This window comes from Anser brachyrhynchus (assembly GCF_964034855.1).
Source record: "Anser brachyrhynchus genome assembly, chromosome: 1".
NCBI lineage: Eukaryota > Metazoa > Chordata > Aves > Anseriformes > Anatidae > Anser > Anser brachyrhynchus.
The window spans coordinates 81,576,651-81,591,484 of NC_137694.1; the positions used below are offsets into that span (position 1 = coordinate 81,576,651).

The 14,834-nt window shown below is 38.2% G+C and overlaps 1 long non-coding RNA gene across 1 annotated transcript in view; it reads left to right on the plus strand.

Annotated features, from left to right (window-relative positions):
- The window catches only part of LOC308201040, a 29,083-nt gene that overhangs the window by 7,233 nt on the left and 7,016 nt on the right, over positions 1–14,834 (plus strand). Inside the window, exons 3-5 of the long non-coding RNA XR_013956010.1 lie at positions 9,004–9,087; positions 13,307–13,561; positions 14,479–14,542. This is a non-coding gene — a long non-coding RNA (uncharacterized lncRNA). The remainder of the gene's footprint in view (positions 1–9,003; positions 9,088–13,306; positions 13,562–14,478; positions 14,543–14,834) is intronic.

The window sequence follows — 14,834 nt, forward strand, 5'->3', positions numbered from 1 at the left end:
ATCAAATGGGATTGCTCTCATGACTACAGATTTTAGGATCAAGCCCTTAGTGGGAAAAGAATCTCTCTTGAAGTAAGATTCTACTCCATTCATGCTAATAGGCATATTCAATTTCCTTCAATTGTAGCATGACAGAGCTTGTAGTATATAAACATGAAGTCTGTAATTTTAAGGCACTAAACTGTTATTAAATCAAATATCTAAGGTATTTTAATTTAAAACTTCAAAGAATACCTAGCTGGGCAATAGGCATTCTTGTCATTAATTAAAATACAGCTGATGAGCAAAGCACAGTCCATGAAACCATACAACTGAAAACCCAGCAACTGTGATCCAGCACTCCAGTACAGTGGAGTTGGAGGAAACCAACAAGGATATAAAGCTGCATCTTTCAATCTGTCATATTCTTAAAGATAAATCTGTGCCACCCCCATCCCACTCCCACCCCCTACCCTCATTCAAAAACTTCTTGAAAGTGCTTATCATCAGAGATGACTTGTCACTGCATTAGTGAATTTTGGTGGCATTAATTTCTTCTGTTTCAAGGAATTTTAAATAATGGAAAAGTCTTTCATAGAAGTACAGAAGACTTCAGGAAGAGGACCACAACAGTTTTAAAGGAGTTATTACGCTTTCTGATGTAAATATACATTACCTGATCCTTTTATTTATAATATGGATTATGTATTTGAATTAAGTGACTTTTAAGAACATTGATTATTGATCTGATAAACTATAATGGCTATCCATCAGTATCTATTGTGTAAATAACCATTTTTAAAAATTTGTGTTGTCATAAAACTTCTTATGAAAAGTACCTAAGGTACTTTGCATGCTGAGTAACCACTTTTCAACATTAAGTACCTTAGCCAAAAATACATTTTTAAATTAAGCAGCTTTTAATTTATATATGATTTAAAAAGAACTCTTTTAAACCACTCAGCATATACTTTTTTGTACTTGTGTAATTTTAAAATGGCCAAGCCAATGCTTTTTAAAATTCCTAAGAATTAAGATAATGGTAAAATAGGAAATCAGGTTGCTATAGCAGGCTCATCAATAATTCTTTGTTACAATACATCTTGCATGACAATACATACCGACAAACATGTGCCTTTGAGCACTTGTTTTTGTTAGTTCATTTCCAGCAAAGAGGGAGATACCACTGTCTACGTCCAAATTTAGAAAGGGTTTGTTGAGCAGGCTCTATACCACGTAGTGATGGAAATAGAGGAGTTCTTTCCTAACACGAGTGAACAACTATGTCTTAGTAAGAGAAAGAAGAAAACAGAGAAGGTGGAGTTGTTGGGGATGAGGCACTGACGCAGAAGTCTGCATGTACTGGAATCATTAAAGGCAAGCTGAATGGGGAGCAAATGAGAGGACATACAGCTGACACTAAAGTAAGCGTCTGCATTCAAGCAAGTAGGTGTGCAATGAGGAAGAACGATGCCCACAGCTGGAATGCCACGGGTCGGGAGTGGAGCCCACAGAGGAGAAAACAGAGGTAAAAGGGCGATGTAGATACCACCCACACAAATTTTTCCTGCTGGTGCATTCACTGGAACAGCAACCCAGTGCAAGTTCCCTGTGGCATATGCACTTTGTTAGCGACTCACCCAAACAGCTATCTGACATGCCAGAAAATATTTACAGAACCAGCAAGGTAAAACGCAACATCAGAGAACATGATAGGGAAATCACTTTAGAAAAACTACCAGCACAAAACAAAACCCAAGCACGTGTAGGAATGGTCACAGGAGATATTTTCTTTATAAGTTTTGGACACTGTTGTTTTAATTGGGGCCACGCAGGCTCCTCCTCATGTGCCTTCCTCAGCATTGCTGCTTGTGAAGGCAAGAGTCCAGCCGGTGACCCAGGGCTACCTCCTGTTGCAGCTGGGACCTCTGTCCTTTGACAGGGGGACGTTCCTACACTTGCATATTTGTGTAATGTACATATACATCCCCACTGTGGCAAGGTGTAAAGGCCTCTTACCATGAGGCTCTGTGCCACTGAGGATCGCTCCAAGACAGAGCTCAAAGGATATGCAAAAGACCCCTGGGAACTGGAGTTTGCCCCATCCCCACCAGCATTCCTCTCTGGTTTACTTAGAACTGACTTGACACACTCAGCTAGCACAAATAAGAACAGCAGGGAGAGGTAATTGCACTGCAAATGCACTGCAAGTCGTGGTAGGGATGAGTTTCATCAGGACAACAAACTATAGTTTGTGGAAAGCTGATTTTTGCAGGGGCCAGCGTGTACAGGATTAGAAGCAAAGTCAATCACAGTTTGCAGTGTCTTAACTGACCGCTTTTATTTCTGTTTTATTATCAGGAATTTAGTGTTGTTTTTCTCTGTGATGCCGTCCATTACCCATGCAAGACATTTTCTACACAAAATCAGAAGACATGTATTTGCCAAAGGAATACAGTTCAGTGTAGCTACATACTACATCGCTCACCACACTTTGTTTTTTAATCTCTGGCATACTGGGAGCATGTGCTGGACAGCATGTGTACCTTTCAGAGATAACCTGGAGTCAAGGTGTCTCACAGAGGCGCCAGCACAAGTAACGTGAACTTCGGCCTCACGCAGCCCGTTCCAATTTGTCCACACTAAGCCCTAATGTTCCCACAGCAGATGCTAGTGCCTTGTATTTGCTGGCTATACAGATACTCCAAGGGAGTACTTAAGTATGCAGCTGCATATATATTTGGTCTTGCTTAGCTGCTGTTTTTTGTTGTTGTTGTTGCTTTGTATTGTTTTTGTTTGTTTGTGAAATAATGGAAATTGCACTAGTAATTTTGTTGGAAAGACACCAAACACCATGCTGTTTCAAACTCTTGGAGGCATAAAATGTTGAGAATGTGACTGAATAAACAAAGGCAAACACATCAAAAATTGTTACAAAGGTATTTGGGAAAAAAGATAAATGTTCCATCTGTCTTGACTACATCTGTACTCTTTTTGTATTTAATTTCCATCAGTCTTCTAGGAGAGAAGTTCCCTAAGAGCTTACCAAAACTCGAAGTCATTATTTTTAATGTTTTTGCAAAAAATTTAGAAAGTATGGAAGAACAATAAAATGAATCTTCTTTTACACAATGAGCTAGATTCAAGAGTTACATATACCCACGCAGGAAGCAAAAAGAGGGGCCTTCTGTCCAACAGGTTTAAATGCCACATACCCATCACAGATGTCCTAAGAACAAGCTAACAACCAACACTTACTTGTAGCAACTGAACACATCATTTCAAGTGAGGAACACAAATATCTAAAAACTTTAAAAAGTGCTTGGATCACAGAAAATAAAGCTCCTGTTTGTCAAATAAATTATTCCCTGTGCACTATTTGGTCATCTGTCATAACAGCATAACATTTTTTTGAGCATTTTAATAACTGGTCAGGAATATTATTCAGTAATGTTTATGAATGTCTGGTGAAAAAAGGAATAAATACAGTAAAAAACATCTTTGATGTCAGCAGGTGTTCATGAGTAACCTAGGGAAAGGTCATCTTCATGTCAAAGGCTGCAAGAAATGTCACATGCTTTCTCTTAATTAATGCAGGCTAGGACAGAATCCTCAAGGAGGACCTGAGATCAGAAGGAGGATACAATCATTGTTGTACCAATTACCAGTGCTTATTTGAGCGTCTCTCTGTTTGCAATTACCCCAATTAAACCAAACATGTAATTTCTAAGCTGCATCAGTTTATCATAAGTGAATCTACTTGGATGAGGGTTCATTCTGTATTTAAATATAGATAGACCCATCCTTGCCAGGTGCTGAGTTTGCTCGACTCCTACTGAAATTAGCAGGGGCTCAGCATTTTGCAAGGATCACTTAGCAGTGCCCAGAATTGGGTTCTTTATGTGTCTTATACATCAAACCCAGATCTGTGCTTCTCTAACGTCCATTTGCAGAGTAATCCATATTTCTTTTAATTCATTTATTAACAAACAGATGTTTAATCCACTTCCACTTGGTATTTCTTCTAAATAAATGTTAGTGGCTGTCACTACTAGATACTTAGGTAAATTGAATGTATTCGTATTCCCTTTTGCACCACAGCAATATTATGCAGCGTACTTTAGCTTTCAGCTTTTCCCTATGTACAGAATATTTATGGTCCATTTTGGAGTTGTCATCCAAGCACTTGGGGTCATTTTCTTATTAAACAGCACAATATTAAAGCAATGGGGTACAGCAAGTGGTGTGTTTCTGGATATTTTGTCATGCCTCAGGCTCAGTTTCCATCTTCCACCCAAAATAACATAACGCTGAATATTCGTACAATAAAAATAATAATTAAAAAAAAACAAAAACACAAATGACAACAAAAAACACAGTAAAATCAGATTATTTAAGAAAGATAATATTTCATTATAAGTTCCAAACTTATATGGGGGCACTTTTCATGTGGGAGCTCTTCAGAGAGATGAAGTGATTGATTTTTATAAGAGTTGGAATGCATGACCAAGGGCAGATGGTGCATAAATTTGAGCCCCAGTCTCACATTCTGCTCTGTGTAGGTGGACTACTCAACTGCTGTGACTGAGAAAAAAGAATACAATTGTGAACAGATAAGACTCTTGGGTACCATGATCAGGCTGTAGGACTAGGGCCCAAACTCGTATTTCAATAACCATTTTAAAGACAGCTTTTGGCAATACGTTCAAGTATATAAGCTAGAATTTTTATCCTGGTATTTATATGCTGATGATTGATAGTGTAAAATTGGTGAGATGTCTCTGCTTAAGATACAGTTTGTGCTGTTATAGACTGTGTGAAAGATGTTTATTTCACACACCATGCTAAATATTAGGTCCTAGCCATCACCACAACTAAGAAAAATACGTGAAATACCCTCCCTAGCTAAACTTACTGCAGGGGTGACTAGAAAGACAACAAAAGAGGAGGAAATAGAGCCCTGGGCACTGCAGCAACACAAAGGACACTGTTCAGATTGCACCAGAAGAGAACCCAGATGTCTTCTCTTTTACCAGATCCTATGCCTTCGATTTTACATTTGCAGCGCTCATCTGACTCTGTCACTGTACCAGTCTAATGCATTGATTCAAAGTATGCTTGTTTTTTGTCAGATGACACTGAGAATAAAGCATGCTCCCAGAATATATGCCACAAAACTAATGGAACACATGAGCCAAATGTACACAATTTCTTTATCCTGCTGTTTATACTGTGTCCTCTATGAGCATCAAGAAAGGATTCAAGGATGAAGAGAGACCACAATGCTGCAAGAGGGGTGGGCACAAACAAAGGACAAATAGTTGGGCAAAGCTCAAAGGAAAATTTCAGGGTCCCTAGACAGAGAAAACCGAAGAATGTCAGGGAATTAATTTAACAATCTTGGGAAATATGGAACAGACAACACATACTAGAGATGGGGACTTCTAGTCTTTCACCAGCTTTTTCCTAATATCTTCAGTAATCAATCAACTATTTCAAAATATAGCATCAAGTAAGTTTTTTTGTTCTGTAATTACCTTGGATTATCAACAGTGCCTCTCTAGCAGAGTATAAACTTTCTGTTTAGGAATGGGAAATAAATAAGCGTACAATGTACATGAAGTACAAGTACACAATGTACACAAGACAGTGATGTACTATGTCCCCTTTTAAAGTGTTATCTATCCATTTTAATTTCTGTGATTTGTTGTCCCATAGGCAGATTTAAAAAGCAGCTTCAACCTTTATTTCAGTTTTATAGGATCCTGCAGCACTTCCAGAACTGCTCAGAACCTGGGCCACATCTGCCAGCTGAGATGGCAGAAGAAGAAATCTCCATCATTTAGTTCATAAATGAATGGGTCTGATTGCTGATCCTAAGCAGCTGGACTAGAAAATCGTAGAGTGAAGGAAACACCTGGTGAAGACTCCACATATTTCTAATTACTTCTTTGTTTTACCTGGCCTATGAAAATTTGCAGGAACAGATTTCGGCTCATACTGGGAGATACCCTCTCATATAAATATCTATGATAACATAGCAACAAGGGATTTTGTGCACAAATCTAGTTTTCTAACTGATGTCTCTTGATTACTAAAATGATCAGCTCTGGTGAAAAAATAAATAAATTAAAGTAGCTATTTCATGTTTGAAACCTAAGCTCATTGTTTCTCAAACATTTTCAACTGTGGTTCTGCACACCAGTTATTATGGCTTTATTCTTTAGTTATAGATGCCTTGACAGTATTTTATATTTGGCTTGATATTGAAACAATATCATTGCTAAGATGATCTTCAGGTGGTCATTCTATGGCATGTTGTTTTCTAAAATTTGTATTTTCAAATTAATCATTAAATCCTTCCATCATATATTAAATAGGGGAGATAAAGTATAAAAACAAGAGTTGTACCTGATACTTGAAAGTTGCTATTCCTGACAGCACTTCATCTTTTTCATACTCATATTGGCTTTTATCCCGGCCCATCTATTCCTTAATGTAAGTGTTATAAATTGCTGTAAAGTGCCATAAAATATAATAAACATGAATCAATATTTCTTGGTTTAAAAACTTAGAAATGCTGATGAAGCTCAAGTTTATTATAGATGTCCTGAACCTACAATGTGCATTTTTTTTTTACCTTCATCATTTTTTCAGGTCTTGAGTTCATGTGTGCTATACATTCACTCTTCACAAATCAAAGAGGCAGTGAAAATTAAAATCACTAATGCAGAACTAATGAAGCATCCAACATTTTAACCAGTTATTTTAGGCAGGATATCCTGTAGATACAGGGTTTGTTTGATATGTGTGACCCAATTCAAGCAAATTCCTTAAGGATCTAGCGAATATTAAGCATGTGCACAGCACAGAAAGTTTGGGGATTATTCAGATACTTGAAGTTAAGCATATGCTTAAATGTTTTGCTGAATCAGGGCTTTAATGAAGAAGCATGGCACAGTAGTGCTATTTGCCATAAAAATTCATCATTGCCATAGAACTCAGCTCATTAAAGAAGATGCCATGATTTGTGCTTAGAATATGAAAGAAATATGATGCCTGCATGGTGCATTAAATACCCAAGCATACACATGCATTTAAATTCTTGCTATCTTTTTAAGGATATTGTTGTGAATTATGTGCTTATATATGCAAGAGCATCCTTCATTGTGAAGTGACAGTTCATTTCCACATCCAGCTGATGCTCTTTACATATTATTAGTATTATTTATTCTCAGTCTGAAGCTAATGATGGATTTCTTTGTCCTCAGTTGGTTTTGTGGTTTCTCCACAGGAACCATCATGCGCAGGGACGCGGCCTTTCAGGAGTGTTTTAAACCTCTCCCCACAGGAGCCCAAACTCGCCCCTTCTCTCCGGCTGTGAGAGGAGGCTGCAGGCAGTGCCCAGCACCAGGGAGACCCCGATCCCTGCTGCCTGGGGCTCGCTGCTGCCAGGCTGGTGATGGGGCTGCTGCCCCAGCCTGCTGCAGGGAGCCTGGTGTGTGCCACATTAGCAAAGCTAATGTGAAACGTCGACCCTGCAAAATCTGTCTGACTTGGCCAGTAAAACAGCCTTCCTGAGGGAATCATCCCCGCTCCATCCTGTCATGCTCTAGGTTATATCACAGCTTTCTTCCTCTGCCAGACACCTTTTCCTCTCCCAGCTGAAAACCTGTGTAGGGTCTCTGGGCCTCACATGGGGATTTAACACTCCTATTAGAGATGGTCTGCAGCACAAAGCATAAAGAAACACTACAACAATGCCAGCTCCTTGACCTTGTGCAGGTTCCACATGCCCACCCAGTTGGACTGCCCCTTGCCCAGGGGAGGCAGACCTGGGGCTGCAGGGCAGGGAGGTGACTAGGGAGAGGTCTCCTCAGGGGCTGCCTCCAGCCCTGGCCTCACCCTCAGGCTGGATCCCTGGCCAGCACAGCCGAGCAAATCCCCAACCCCAACCCCACCCTGTCCCTTCACTAAGGGGCCTGGAGCCTTCAGAAGAGCCTGGGGACAGCCAGGCTGTGTCTGGCCCCAGTCACTGTCCCCAGCCTGGCCCAGCTTGCCTCTCTGGGGCTGTGGGATGGGGCTGGTCTGGGAGGGAGGCACCGCACAGCACCGCCCTGGCGGCCTTACAGCCACCTCCATGGTTGCCCTTTGCCGTTACCGAATACAGAGAAATCCTGACAGAAATCTATTTTAAAAGATCCATGTCCTGGTAAAACAATACCATTACTTTATACAATAGCAATGATTTTGAATGGGTTTTCTGGGAAAGGGAGGTTGGGGCAATGACCTGGGTGCTGACTGAGGCAATGATGGCAGCCTCATGCCATGCAATGGGACAGGCCTATGCCAGTGGCTGTTCAGACCAAGCATCCCTCTCTGGAAATGAGGCCATTAATGTGGAAGAAAGATAACATGTCTCTAAACTACTTGTTGTTGGTGTGGTGTTTTTTCTTTTTTTTTTTTTTAATTCAGCTATTTATAAACATGATAGTCCTCTGTTTCTCCTGCCTCTTTCAGCACCCCAGTGAAGAATGTGTGAAAAGCTCTAATTTCCCTCGAGGAAAAGAGTTGGTGTCTTGTGATTTCAGTGAAAAGCTGTGTTCACACTGTGGTCAATAAATTCCTATAGACAACTTTTCCCCCTTGGAGTTTTCTTATCTTGTTATTTTGCTAGTGCTTGAGAAGAATACCCCAGCTCAGCAAAGAAGTGGTGGAAAGCTGTTCTATTTCTTGCAAGCCTGCTTCAGAATGAGGATGCCAGAGCTTTAACAGACTTTCCTGGCATTGAGTTTCCCTTTTCTTTCATGAAAACTTAAATACTCTTGGTTTCCTTCTGACTTGGAGCAAGATCAAATTTCACAATATCCAAATCCTCCATGAAACAACATTATACCTTTCTCTAGAGCCCCAGTTGTTACTTCTTGCAATGATAAATCCCACCAGTATCATGAAAAGAAATTTTTTGTTAGGAAAAGGTTGAAATGTCTCCCTGGACTAAATTCATACTATTCTCTTTTATAGGCAAAAATAGAATTTGAAATATCCAAGCTGAAAAGTTTCTGCCTTGGCGGTTAAACTACTTCTGCAGTCACACTTGACATCTCTGTGAGTTTCTGTTGAAAGGAGGCTAACTTCAGGGACTGCTGCAAGGAAAGGAGCAATTCCAAATGAAGTGTTTCCTGAACCTATGTGCCAAACTGCTATTTGATAATTCCAAAATAATGGGAAGATCCTGTACCCTCTAAGTCCAGGGCTCACTCTCATTTTAGCTACATCGCTGAACTCCAGTGTAGGTCTGTACGCAGAATTGTAATTACTTTCATTAGATATGCCATCTTTGCATTATTATATTTGAAGAATATATTATTTCTAAGAAGACCAGCAAAGAAAAAGTATGATAATAGTATTCTTTTTCATAATCCTATTTTTATTGATATCTTGGAGATCGTTGTATGTATGTGTTTTTGTTGAATATAAGATTTGTCCTGTTAGTGGAGCAATACCAGTTTACACTATAAGTCTTCTTATTTTCTAATAGTTCATTCTGTTTTCATAAAGTAAACATAATTGTCAGCACTGCATCACAGCACTGCTGAACAGAATACCATAGCAGCACTGCTAATCTTGCTGACAACACATGACAAGATAGAAAGAAAGACAAAAGAAACATGTTTTAGCCTGAAGAGAAGCTGTACTCAGATCTTAGCAAAAAAATTCAAAGCAGGAACTGCAGTCACAGTGATTAACAAGGAGTTTCCAGAAGTTAATATACCGGGCAAAAGGGTTGCTCCTTTGGAGGCTGAGTACTGGAGAGTGGAAGTTAAAATGACTTGTGCACCATTGAGCTGGAACATGCTGCTCCTGGGTCATTGATCTGCTCTGCTCTGGCAGGGCACCACTTTGGTATTGTTAATTTTCAATGACATAAAGACTTGTATTAGTACAGGAAGCAGAATCAAAAGGCCAGAGACTAAAGGGAAGACAAAAGAGAGGCCAGTGGTAAACATAGAGGGTTCCAAAGACTGTGATGCAAAACCAGAAACAAACAGAGCCTCTGAACAATAAGAAACTCATTATGCCATTAATCAAATGGACCAGGCCAGATCCTCAGATGCTATAAATTAGAATTGTTTCTTTCATATCAGGGAAACAAAGCTCACATGAGCTGGAAGAGTAGCTGATCCATAGTTTACATAGGCAATTGGGCTGTGTATAAGAATGATATTTCCCCCTCCCAAAAGGTGAGTGCACACAGAATTGTACAATACATTTTTTATAAATATTTAACATCTAAAGCATGCTGCCACTGCAATAGCTTTTTATGACCCCTACTATAATGATAAGCATGAAAAGGTGCATAAACCTCAAAGAGCTATTCATTCATCAGGAAGAGGGATGCTTATTCTGAAAACTGGGGGTGATAATTTATTGTTTGAATCTTCTGTAATAAACTTGAAATAATGCCCTTAAATTCCAGAATTTCACTGTCAATGAGATAGTCATTAGTTCTTATGACTGAATTGCCATGCTATAACATTCATCAGCATCCCCAAACAGTCCTCCTGTATGTTTTCCCAGGCTTTGTATTGCAGTGGGTATGCTGACCTGGGGCCCTTGTGGCACAAGCACAGTCATGGCTTCCATATCTTTTTAACAATCACAGTTTTAACGCCTACAATATAGTAGACATTCTCCTCATTTCTTTTGACATAAATGAAAGTCCTGTTGTTCTTCCACCCTCAGCTGGCATCCAGCTTGGGAAGACAGCCGTCACTTTGATAATATTACATGTAAGGTCTCTGAGCTGTACATGGAGGAAACAAGTTCTGCTGAAATGCCCATCACATCGTTGCATCTGATAACTTATGCACATAGAGCAATAGACAACTAGGAAAGGCATTAAGCTGGTGGTGTGAGCTTTCATCTACATATTCTCTGCCATGCTGTATTTGCAAAGCAGAGAATTAAGACTGTCTACTTCCTTCAACGTGATGAATGGAGAAAATAAACTGACACATGGTGGTGCGGGGGGTTGTCTCTGGATTTAGTCTGGGCAATGAGTCAGTTAATGGGCTTAATATAAAGTAGTAATTATAGAGAGTCAAAATTTATTTAAAATATCAGTGATCTTCACTTAACCAGGGAGGAAGGAGACAGTTGAATGGAAGCATGAGAACAGGCAGAGTCAGACAAACTGGAAGGAAGCAAGAGTCATTGCCTGAATGAACTTGGTAGATATAGTGGTATGTCTGATTATATCAGTTGCTTAAGACCAGATGCAAAACTGAACAGATAGGAAGTGTCAGAAAGGACATAATACTTAGCATTTAAATGCTAACCTCAGGTTTTATTTCCAAAGAAAATCACTAATTCAAAGTTTTCTGGACTTCACAAAAATGATTATTTTTTTTTTTCTCCCTCATTCAGATTTCAGCAGTACCTAATTCCAAGCTGGATTCAATGCTATGTGTGTATATATATATGCATTATATATATATATATATACATATAAGCATTATATATATATATAAGTATTATATATATAAGCATTAAGACACTGCTCCATTTTTTTAATTTAAATAGTTTAGTAGCTTACGTGATGTCAGGAACAGCATAAATCATTAATATCAGCTGAACAATAACCTAGCAATGCAGAGCATCCCTCATTTCTAATAGATGCAAAGGAAATTTCTGAGTCTTCAGGACCACCTGTAAGATGTTTCAGATCTTGAATACTTTCCCATCCTAAGCTTGAGGGAGATCTTTTACTTCTTCAACAATGAATGAGTGCTTAGTGGTGCATAATGAAAAAATAAAGAGATTTTACATTAAGAAATGACAGCTTTGCTTTGCAGATTTATATGTAAAGCATATGCACTTGCTGAAATACAGCCAGTTTTACTGGTATTCTTTTTTCAACTTTTCATTATTATAGCAAAAAGAAGGCTGGATTTCAGTGCACAAAAATCACAAAACATAACCACCAATTTGATTTCTATTCTATTGAGAAGTTTTTCCAGCACTGTGATGTGGATTAAAAACACTTGATTAAAAAAAAAAAAAAAAAAAAGGAAAAAAAAAAACACACCCCTACATGTGATTTGATTCAATGATTCTCTTGGCTATATCTAGATTAGTAATTTAAGTAGTGCCTGGGCACTGAAACTCAATTGCCTATGATGTTAAATCATTTGAATTTGGCATTGTTTTGTTCTGAGGCAGTTTACACTGTCCCAGACTATTCCCAGGCAGATTCAGGCTGTTAGTGTGTGGTAGTTTGTATTATGGACTGCCATATCTCACTGACCAGTCCAAATGCAGCCATCATGCTTTAAATGCTATGAAAGTGTAGTAACATGGGTACAAGTCACTCAGTGCTAGTTAGTCTCAGTGCCAGAAAATTAGGATACAAGTAATCTTTCTAGCCACAGGACTACTGAATTTGTGAGGCTTCATTGCACAGTTGGATTAGGCTTTGGGATCCACTGACTAGTTGTGACTGGTATTTTATATCTAATCAATTCTCTCCCATTCATTCCTATGTTCCATCGTACCTGAAAAGACGACATTTCAGGTCATCAGCTGGAACAGAGAAAAATCTTTTGGGTACATTCTCCAGAATTAGAAAGGAAATTCCACACTAATTCTCATAATAACACTTGTTTGTTTTTCTAGATACTCCTCTTTGTCACCAGCAACATATTTAAAGTTCTTTGAGACAAAACTTGGCATATCAAATATATATATGTATATATATATATATTCTCAGACTGTGTATTAGGAGAAGAGTCTAGTAGCATCTTTCTGAAAGAACCTGTTGCAATATTTTCTTCTCAGCTAAGAAAGCAAAATCAGACACTTCAAACCCTTTATATTTCCCACATGTGTAGAGCCCAACACATATTTAATAATAAATTGCAACATCAAGAGAAGATTAGAATCCACAGCTCTCTAGTATTTCCCAGGGATTATCCTGGGAAATTATTCCTGGCTTCCAGCTACCACTCCAGAAAGATACAAGTCTCCTGCAGATCCTCTGTCACATCTGCCAGTCCTGTGAGGAAATCTTGGGTATCTTGACTACTCTTTCCTTGCATGTTGCTGTCACCAAAATTAATTTCCTTGAAAACTTGAATAGTCGTAGCCAAATTATATTTTTCAGTGATATTGCAAATACCAATAGCAGTCATTGTAGGGGTGGTGGGGAGTGGGCTCCTAATCTTACATCATTTTCTATGTCTTCAAAGACATTTGAATTATCTGACCATCTGAGTGCAAAATCTTTGGGTTGATGACTATTTTACTGTATCTTTATCAACTGCAGAGAAAAGATCGCCAGTGCTTAAACAACAAGTAATATCCCAAATGCTGCATTGAGAATAAGTATAACTCATCGTAGTTGACATCTCCATAAGGTGCAGCTTTCCACTGCAACAGAGGACTTCAAAAAATAGTCAGTCCCTGGACCTAAAAATAGTCGTTTTATTGGTGAGGCTGGTGCCAGAAAACCATTTCCAGATTAGGTGTGTCCAGCTCTATTTTGAGGACCCTTGGATGGAATAAAAATCTGTGTTTCATGGTAAGACAGTCCTTCTGATTTACACCACATGAGCATTTAGTCAAGTAATATGCTAAGGTTACCTGTGGCAGTTCTAAATATTTAAGTTCAGAAAAACAGCAAGGAATGGAAATTGATCACAGTTCTAGGAAAGAAAGAAAGAAAGAAAGAAAGAAAGAAAGAAAGAAAGAAAGAAAGAAAGAAAGAAAGAAAGAAAGAAAGAAAGAAAAAGAAAGAAAAAGAAAGAAAGAAAGAAAGAAAGAAAGAAAGAAAGAAAGAAAGAAAGAAAGAAAGAAATACAAGGAAATACAAGGAAATACAAGGAAATACAAGGAAATACAAGGAAATACAAGGAAATACAAGAAAAAAATGTTGAATGTTAACAAGATAATCAAATGCTAATATCTACGTAATTTGAAAGTTGTCTGATTACTCAAGGAACTGCCAGCTTGCATCTATTTCTTGTCTTTCTTTTACTGAAAACATTTTTTTTTTCTCCTATGTGCAACTTCAGCTACGAAGGATCCTGGACAAATATTAGTTAGAAATTTAGAACTACTTTTTTTTTTTATTTTTATTGTTTTGCTATCAAGGGTTAAGGTGTACTCAGCCATATTAATTTCTGTTTTAGAATTTTCAAACACGTAAAAGAGTAGGAGATTCTGATAAGGCCCTATTGTAGTTATCATGTGATATAGCTACAGCTAAGGTCATGTCGACCTGCTCTTGTTAGAGTACATCATCTACTTAGGAGAAAAGAAAACAAATTGTGTCACATTTTATTCCATCAACTGTTGTAAATGAAAAGGATATTTTGAGAAAATGAATTAATAATACATTAAAATAACTAAAAAGAGAGGCTGATAATTAAATATGCTCTGTAATTCAATTCCAGCCTGAACAATGAATCTACTCTTTTTGGTTCTTTTTAATTATAGAAGTGACAAGTCTGAATGACTCAAACCTTCTCTGTCATCTTGCACACAGACAAAGCCAATTAAGGTGAGACCAAAGCAAAAATACATTTTATTCATTTTGCACCCAGTTTACCCAATCACTTAACTTCTCTTTGAAGAATACAGGAGGGGAGCGAGACACAGATCTGGTATATGTTTACTGGTTTTGTTCTGTTTGCTTGTTTGTTTTGGGGTGGTTTGTTTGTTTGTTTGTTTTTAAAGGTCTTAACAATTAATTCTGTAGACACAAGAACATGCATTAGGTTGACTTCCTAAATATGGTACAGAACCATCAGTGAACCTTCTCAAATTAAGTATTCCTAGAGTGATATACTGCT